Source organism: Belonocnema kinseyi, chromosome 4 (assembly GCF_010883055.1).
Source record: "Belonocnema kinseyi isolate 2016_QV_RU_SX_M_011 chromosome 4, B_treatae_v1, whole genome shotgun sequence".
Taxonomy (NCBI): domain Eukaryota; kingdom Metazoa; phylum Arthropoda; class Insecta; order Hymenoptera; family Cynipidae; genus Belonocnema; species Belonocnema kinseyi.
Window position 1 is genome coordinate 145,894,323 of NC_046660.1, and position 7,578 is coordinate 145,901,900.

At 34.1% G+C, this 7,578-nt stretch overlaps 1 protein-coding gene across 1 annotated transcript in view; it reads right to left on the reverse strand.

The window, feature by feature from the left end:
- LOC117170551 overlaps positions 1-7,320 on the reverse strand; it is a 58,431-nt gene extending 51,111 nt beyond the window's left edge. The window contains exon 1 of the mRNA XM_033357368.1: positions 7,299-7,320. The gene's annotated coding sequence lies outside the window, so the exon portion shown is untranslated. The remainder of the gene's footprint in view (positions 1-7,298) is intronic.
- Positions 7,321-7,578: the final 258 nt, after the last annotated feature.

Below are 7,578 nucleotides of genomic sequence, written 5' to 3' on the forward strand. Positions count from 1 at the left end.
ATATTATAATAGTCTATTTTTTTTATTTGCAGGTTCATCTCTTTCGCTGAAAATACATTTTTGAAACTGACAATCAATCAATACCATTTTTGGTTAAGAAATCATGTGTTTCGTCAAAAGGTCGTCTTTCTTTGTAGAAATTAAATTTTTTTATGGAAAATTTATACTTTTTGATTAAAAATTACATTTTTCAGTTGAATTATGAACTATAAATATGTTTTGGTTGTAAAGTCGTTCTGTTTTAAATGCAAATATATTATTAAAAATTAAAATTATAAGTTTTGGGTGGAAATACTCTTGTTGTTTTTAAAATTAAATAATTTCGTTGAAAGTTCATGTATTTTGTTGGAAATTGACCTTATTTAGTAGAAATTTAATCCTTTTGGTTGAAAATTTTATCATTTTTGTTCAAAAATGCAATTGTTTGGTTAAAATATCAACTGTATATCTTCTTGGATTTGAAAGTCGATTATTTCACTAAGAGTTGAACTACTTTGTAAAAAAATACGTTTTTTTAACAAGGTTTCTTAATTATGATTGAAAATTTAACTATTTGGTTGAAAGTTTAACTCTTTCATTGAAAACTCATATTTTTCGCTTAAAAATTTCAACTTTTTGTAGATAATTCATCTTTTTATTACTTTAAAATTAAATAACTTCTTTAAAAATTCATGTATTTTGTTTAAGATTTGTCTATTTTTACGGATTATCAATTTTCTTGGTCGAAAATTCATCACAGTTTTTATCTGGAAATTGTACTATTCCATTTTTGTTTGAAACTTTATCCTGTACATTTTATTAGTTAAAACAGAAATTATTTGATAGAAAATGAATTTATTTTGTTGAAAAGTAAACTTTTGGGTTGAAAATTGATTTATTGTGTTAATTAGATTTCTTTCCTAAAATTTAAAAAACTGCAAAATAAAAAAAGTGCCTAAAAAACGTCCTGATTCCTTTTTTTTAATTCTTAAAATCTTTTCAAATACTCACTTAAAATTAATTTTGCAAACTACAAAATCCTTTTCAATTTTCTTAGCAATCACAACAATTTTTGCTATTCCTTTTGAATATTTTATAATTCTCAAAAGCTTTTTTTTTTAAATCTGCAAAAATCTACATCGTGTTTCAAATTATTTCAAATAATTTCAATTTTTAAATTAGTTTTGAATATTATTCTAAATTAAAATTGTAGCGTTCAAACTTAAAATTTAGCTCATTACAATTTTAACAAATCAAGGCTTTTTATTTCTAACCACTCTGTTCAAATTTGTATAGTTTTTAATTGTTGTTTATAATGGCTTGTCCCAGATTTGAATTTTATTTTTTTTTTCAAAAAATCTCTGATCCAATTCAGAAATACATACAATTGCTTTGAAAAAAATTTTTAATTCAGAAATATTTCATTTAGATGCTTAATAATTCATACGTATAGAACACAAACTTTTAACACCTTTTAATTTTACAATTTTTTTTAATTAAATTATTTAAAAATACGAAATAACTGTTTAAAAATTTTTATGACCTATCATTTTAGAGATTTCTGGTTAAAAAATACAAATTACGCTATTATTTTTAAGGTTCAAAATGATAATAATTCGCAAAAATTTCAGTTCGTAACATTAAAAATTGAACGATTAAATTAATTTTTTAACTAAAAACTTTTTAAAATAAAAGTTACATTGTATTTATTTTAAGTTGTTCCAGATTAACATTTTTGCATTGTCATTTAGAGATAAAAATTTTAGTTCGCCAATTGAAAATATCAGAAATTAACTTACTATCAAAATAATTGAATTTTCAACTAAAAAAAAAGAGAATAATTATATTATCATTATTAATATATATATAATAGTATTAATATTTATATAATTTATATTTTATACATGAAATAACATAACCTCAAAATATACGAATATCAAGAGGCGCGCGATCTATTCATATCATGAGAATCGTCCGCATCGAAACCTGGAAATATTAAAATCCCAATCTCCTGAATTTATTTCAAAGCAGTTAGCTGTAAGCAGATAGATATATAAATAGAATCGACGAAGTGCTCCGACTGGCAATCGTGCATCTTCGAGTTTTCAAATTCAGAAGAGGAGAAATGGATTGCGCGTGCAACTCAGTCATTTACAGCGTCTCCCACTATATTCACACGGACTTAGCCCTGTCATAGTATTGGACCGCACCTTGTTTCAGATCTGGGATCACTGGGTCACGCTGGTAGGATGCTGCATCTTTGCAGACACATCTATCGATAAGCAGGTTCTCCCGACATCATGCTACGCCTTTCTTTGAGCAGCGTTGTTCATACATTTGTTGCCACACAGGTTCAATTGCCCGAACAATCATATCATTTAGGATAGCTGTGAATATCTTATACAGTGTGTTCAGACAAGTGATTGGTCTGTAATTCTTCGGGTCATCTAAATTGCCTTTTTTCGGCAGGAGTATTGTGCGCCCATCCACCAATCACTCCGATAATGGCTCTTCCGACTTTAAATATGAGGTAAAAATACGGGCCAAATGCTGATGGGTTGCAGGAAACTTCTTCCACCAGAAGGTCTTGATACCATCTGGCCCCGGAGCGAAACTGATGACAACAAATGACATATAAGCTCTCAAACACTTCTTGTTGGGTTAGGTTTCACACGTGTTGACGTTCGGAAAACAACGAAGGAGTAAGAGAGATAGATGAAACTTTGGCCCTGAGCCGGCAAAACAGGATCAAAGTATGTGTCTTAACGGTTGCCTATATTAGTGAACACAGCCTGAGTGGAATAGTTCTTCATCCCTTTTAATACTTTTTTCACCTCCTCGGTAGTGATGGGTGAGAACTCTTCATCAGGTGGTATGAGGGTATCACACAGCTCCTTGAAGCTATTTATGTTCTCTGAGTATTCGTCCAGTCTATGCTGCACTTCGCAGACTTCTCTCCAAAATACTTTGACCTCCTCTGGTTTGGGCGGGTGGTCGACAGTAACTGGAGGGTCTTGGTAGAGTCTGGATGGGTCAGAGAAAAACTGTTGATTTTCTCTGACCCGCCTCTCTCTCCGCTCTAGACTTCTCTTGGCGTCAGATAGTATCTGTATTCCTCAACAATACGCTGCCTGGTGGTCAGCAGCTTTTTCTTGTTAAGTGTGTGATAACGGGTCCGGAGTTCGCGCGCAAACTTTCGAACCTTGGCGGTAAAATTCTTGCTAGATGTCATGTAGGCAATCACACTGAATGCGGGATGCGTACTGTCTTGCCCAGTCTATCTTTATGGCGAGTTGATGCATTCGTCTTTTGGTATTATGATTAACCGTTGGTTTTTTTTATGGTTCGCATCGGCCAAAGCTCTCGCTGTATTATACACGCAACAATTGATAGTCCAGAGGTCGGATTCGTCGGAAAAATTTCCACGAAGCTCGTCATCCATTTCAGCCAGATCTTTAGGCTTAAGAGAAACCTGGGTGTTGATTTTCCTCCGGGTCATAAAGCATCGCTTTATGACCCGGGATGAGCATCGCTTTATGACTTCGGAACCACCACTGGACAACTGTCTGCGACTGCTTATTCATTTTTGTAATCATATTCAGCAGAAACCCTTGGTACTGGGACTCTCTTTCCAGCTGCTCGCCAGATGGCACAACGGTCCGTTTAGAGATCTGAATTGAAATCGAAGTGGGGCTTGCGGCCCCGCATCACTCTTGCGTCTTATTTTCCTCCGTTGCCGCCGGATGCGCACGTGTTAATATACCTTATAACGTATACAAATCGGTTGAGTAGTGGTGAAAAATTAGTAAAACAGGACAAATCAGGGACAAGTGAGAAAATGTCTAAATGGAAATTAGTGAATGATCAATATGAACTTCTGAAAAACAAAAAAAAGGCACTTGAGCTCGAGATGAAGAAGCTCAAAAAAGCAAGCGAAGAGCTTGTTTACAAAGGGGAAACTGACGAAGAAGATCCGATAGATCCTTCAGAAGGCGAGTCAGAGCAGAAAGAAACAGAAACAAGTAAGTAAAAAAAAATTCTATTAGCTCAGTTAGGCAAATAGTAACAGAAAGGCTGAGGGCTCTGGAATGACGCACTATCTCTCTAGCGCCCGATTCTCCTCGTCGCCATAAAAGTCATGACATTCGCATGACAAAGAGAAAGAAGACATTGTGACAGCCCTCAAGTATAGCCAAACGACCGTGGCTTGTATTAATGTAATAATAAATGAAGCCAATAAGATTTCAGAAGCGAACTCAATCGACTAGCTCTGAAAGAAAAATGGCTAATGATTTCAAATGCGAACTCAATCGACTAGTCTTGAAAGCAAAGTATCAAATAACTAAAAACATGATTATTTTCGGGACGAGGTCATTCGATTAGCCCCAAAATAATGTGGAAAAAGATAGCAACATAACCACTTAGAATCAGGAGAATTTTTAAATTAAAATCAAAATATATAAAGTAGAAATCTTAGTATAACGTGTTTTTACACCACAGAGAGAAAACTCAACGACTGTCGCCGCCGTTGTGAAATGCGATAAGCCTGACGTAAACAAAGACCAAAGTGAGTCAGGCCTAACAGAAAAACCTCTACAGGCCTTCGTAACCAAATCTCTCGGCTATCACCCGACGAAAACAAAGTCAAAGGCAGTTTTGATTAACTGTGATATAATTTCATTCTGGCAGGGGCGTGCTAGTAAGGGACTCGACAAAGAAGAAAGAGAAGCTGCTATAAAAAGTACAAAATACCAGAAGAACTAAAAGCACCTATTCTGAACGAGCCAATTTTAGCCAAACTCGGCGAAAAAGCAGCGAAAAAATATGAATACAGATTCGAAGTACAGCGCTCACCAAGCGCAGCGCTGACTGCACTAAGCGCAACTATAAATCAGACAAACGAAGCTGATGAAGAAGGCGTCGACCTATAAGATTTCATTGAAAAAATGATTGACGCAGCAAAACTCATGGCAAATGTTGAAAACCAACCAAGTGAAACCAGAAGGGCTTACATAGTTCCACGCTTCATCAAACAGTTTCAAGCAGTTTTGAAGAAAACTGAGCCAGACGAAATGCTTTTTGGCATAGAACTTTTATCAAAAATAAAAGATTCTAAAGATTCTGATAAGCTCTTAAAAGATGTAACTAAAAGCACTAATCAAAGATAATTCACGCAAAGATCACAGGGAAACTTCAAGCGCTCGTTGGACGGCCGACCCCACTCCAGCAGGGCGAGAGGTATAGGTACAAGAGGGCGGGGCTGACAAAAGCTGTTTTTCAAACTGTTCAACAACGAACAAAGCAACAGACAACCGTATTCGCAACTTCAGAAACCGGAAGAGGAATAAATACTAAAGTAGAGCACCTAAATAGACGGGTATGTGCACCCGCTGTTTTCGGTCCATGGAGTATAGGGAGTATGTATAAAACGTGTGCATTAAACGCGAGAATTGAAGCTCGATTGTGATCAAATTAGTTTTTTATATTAATAAATAATAGTTTGAATTTGTTTATAGACGTGCTAGGAAACATGTGAATAAACATTTTTCTTTTGAAGTGTTCTGAAATGGGGCGTGGAAGCTGCAATTGTGAAGACCACATACAGCCCACAGAGGTGCTTATTAAACCGGAGTAAAAAATTTATTTATTTAAGTAACATAGAAAAAAATATATTAGGCCAAGTAAAACTAATGTATTACAAAGTGGTAAAACGATTTTGTGTACATCATACAATGCACATGTTATACAGTCGAATAACTTCTCTACATTAATTTTATTTAGTCTAGTATACTTTTTCTATGTTAATTTAAACAAATAAGTCATTCACTTACGTTTAATAAGCACCTTTGTAGGCTGTATGTGGCTTTCACAATTACACCTTCCAGACCCCATTTCAGAACAATCAGGAGGATAAAAATTTATTCACACGTTTCCTAGAACGTCTATAAAGAAATTAAAACTATTATCTATTAATATAAATAACTAATTTGATCACAGTCGAGCTGCAATTCTCGCGTTTAATGCATACGTTTTATACATACTAGCTCTACTCCATGGACCGAAAATGGCGGATGCACATACTCATCTTTATAGTGCCCTAGCTAAAGTAGGTATCAAAATAGGGGGTTGATTAAAATTTTGTATAAAACTTAGAAAAAGATTACAAAAGATAAATTCATATTACAATGTATTCAAAGATATAAGATCCCGTTTTTCAAAAAGCCTAAACAAAAATGTACTAAATCTGGGTATGATTTTCCAAGCGCTCATAGGAATAGAATAAAAAAATGGTTAAAATTTTGCAATAAGAAAAATGCAAGTGTGTTCAAGCTAACAGAAACTGATGTCGTAACATTTTTAACCAAAGAATTTAATAAAGGAAGCTCTTATGGTACTTTAAATTATTATAGATGCGCAATTTCACTTATATCGGAAAATAAAATAGGCGAAAGTTCGTTAATAAAAAGTCTCTTAAAGGATGTTTTAAACTAAGACCAAATAAATCGAGATATAGCTCGACTTGGGATGTCAATACGGTATTGCATTACTTAGAAAATCTAGGAGATAATCAGTCGTTATCAATAAAAAATTTAACTTATAAATTAATAATGTTACTAGCCTTAAGTACCGCTCAAAGATCGCAAACCTTATCAAAATCAGATTAGAGAACATTAATATCCGAAATAGTAAAGTAGAGATATATATCAATGATGTAATAAAACAAACGCGACTAGGTTTCAAACAACCAATTCTGACTTTACCGAAATTCAGCGAAAGAACGGGAGTTTGTGTATATGATTTTATTAAAAGGATATTAAGAAAACAGAACCACGTCGGGATGGGCAATTGTTCTTATTTTTAGCATTGAAGAAACCGTACGTATCAATAGGATCACAAACATTGTGTAGATGGACAAAAATCGTTCTAGCGAAAGCGGGAATAGACATTACACAATTTTCTGCTCACTCGAACAGAGATGCGTCTACGTTGAAAGCTTACGCTAAAGGAGTAGATCTAGAAACGATTAAGAAATCGGCGGGCTGGTCCGACGAATCGGAAGTATTCGCAAAATAATATAACAGAACCATAGATAAAGATAAGACGGTGCAATTTGCACAAGCGATCCTTCGAAAAGACTAATGTTAAACTCTTGCATGTATTGAGCATATTATAAATTTAAAATAAACAGTAAATATGCTTATATTGGAGAATAATCTATTAATACCGAAATGGTCAAGATAACTTTAAAGAACTACATATATACATATATAATCTCGAGAACGAAGCTTTAAGTATAATTAAAAATCAAACCAACTTACCTGTAAGTGAAGTTCGATTGTAATTATACGATAGCTTCGCTCGAAGAGATTATATCTCAACCTAAACTAACTAGAATATCACGAGGCATGTTAATTATCCCACCCTGGAAGGTTTGACAATTTCATGAATCCTAATTAAAACTCTAAACATATAACGCAAGAGTGATGCGAGGCCGCAAGCCCCATTTCGATTTCAGTTCGAATATCTAAACAGACCGTTGTGCCATCTGGCGAGCAGCTGAAAATACTACATATATACATATATAATTTCTTCGAGCGA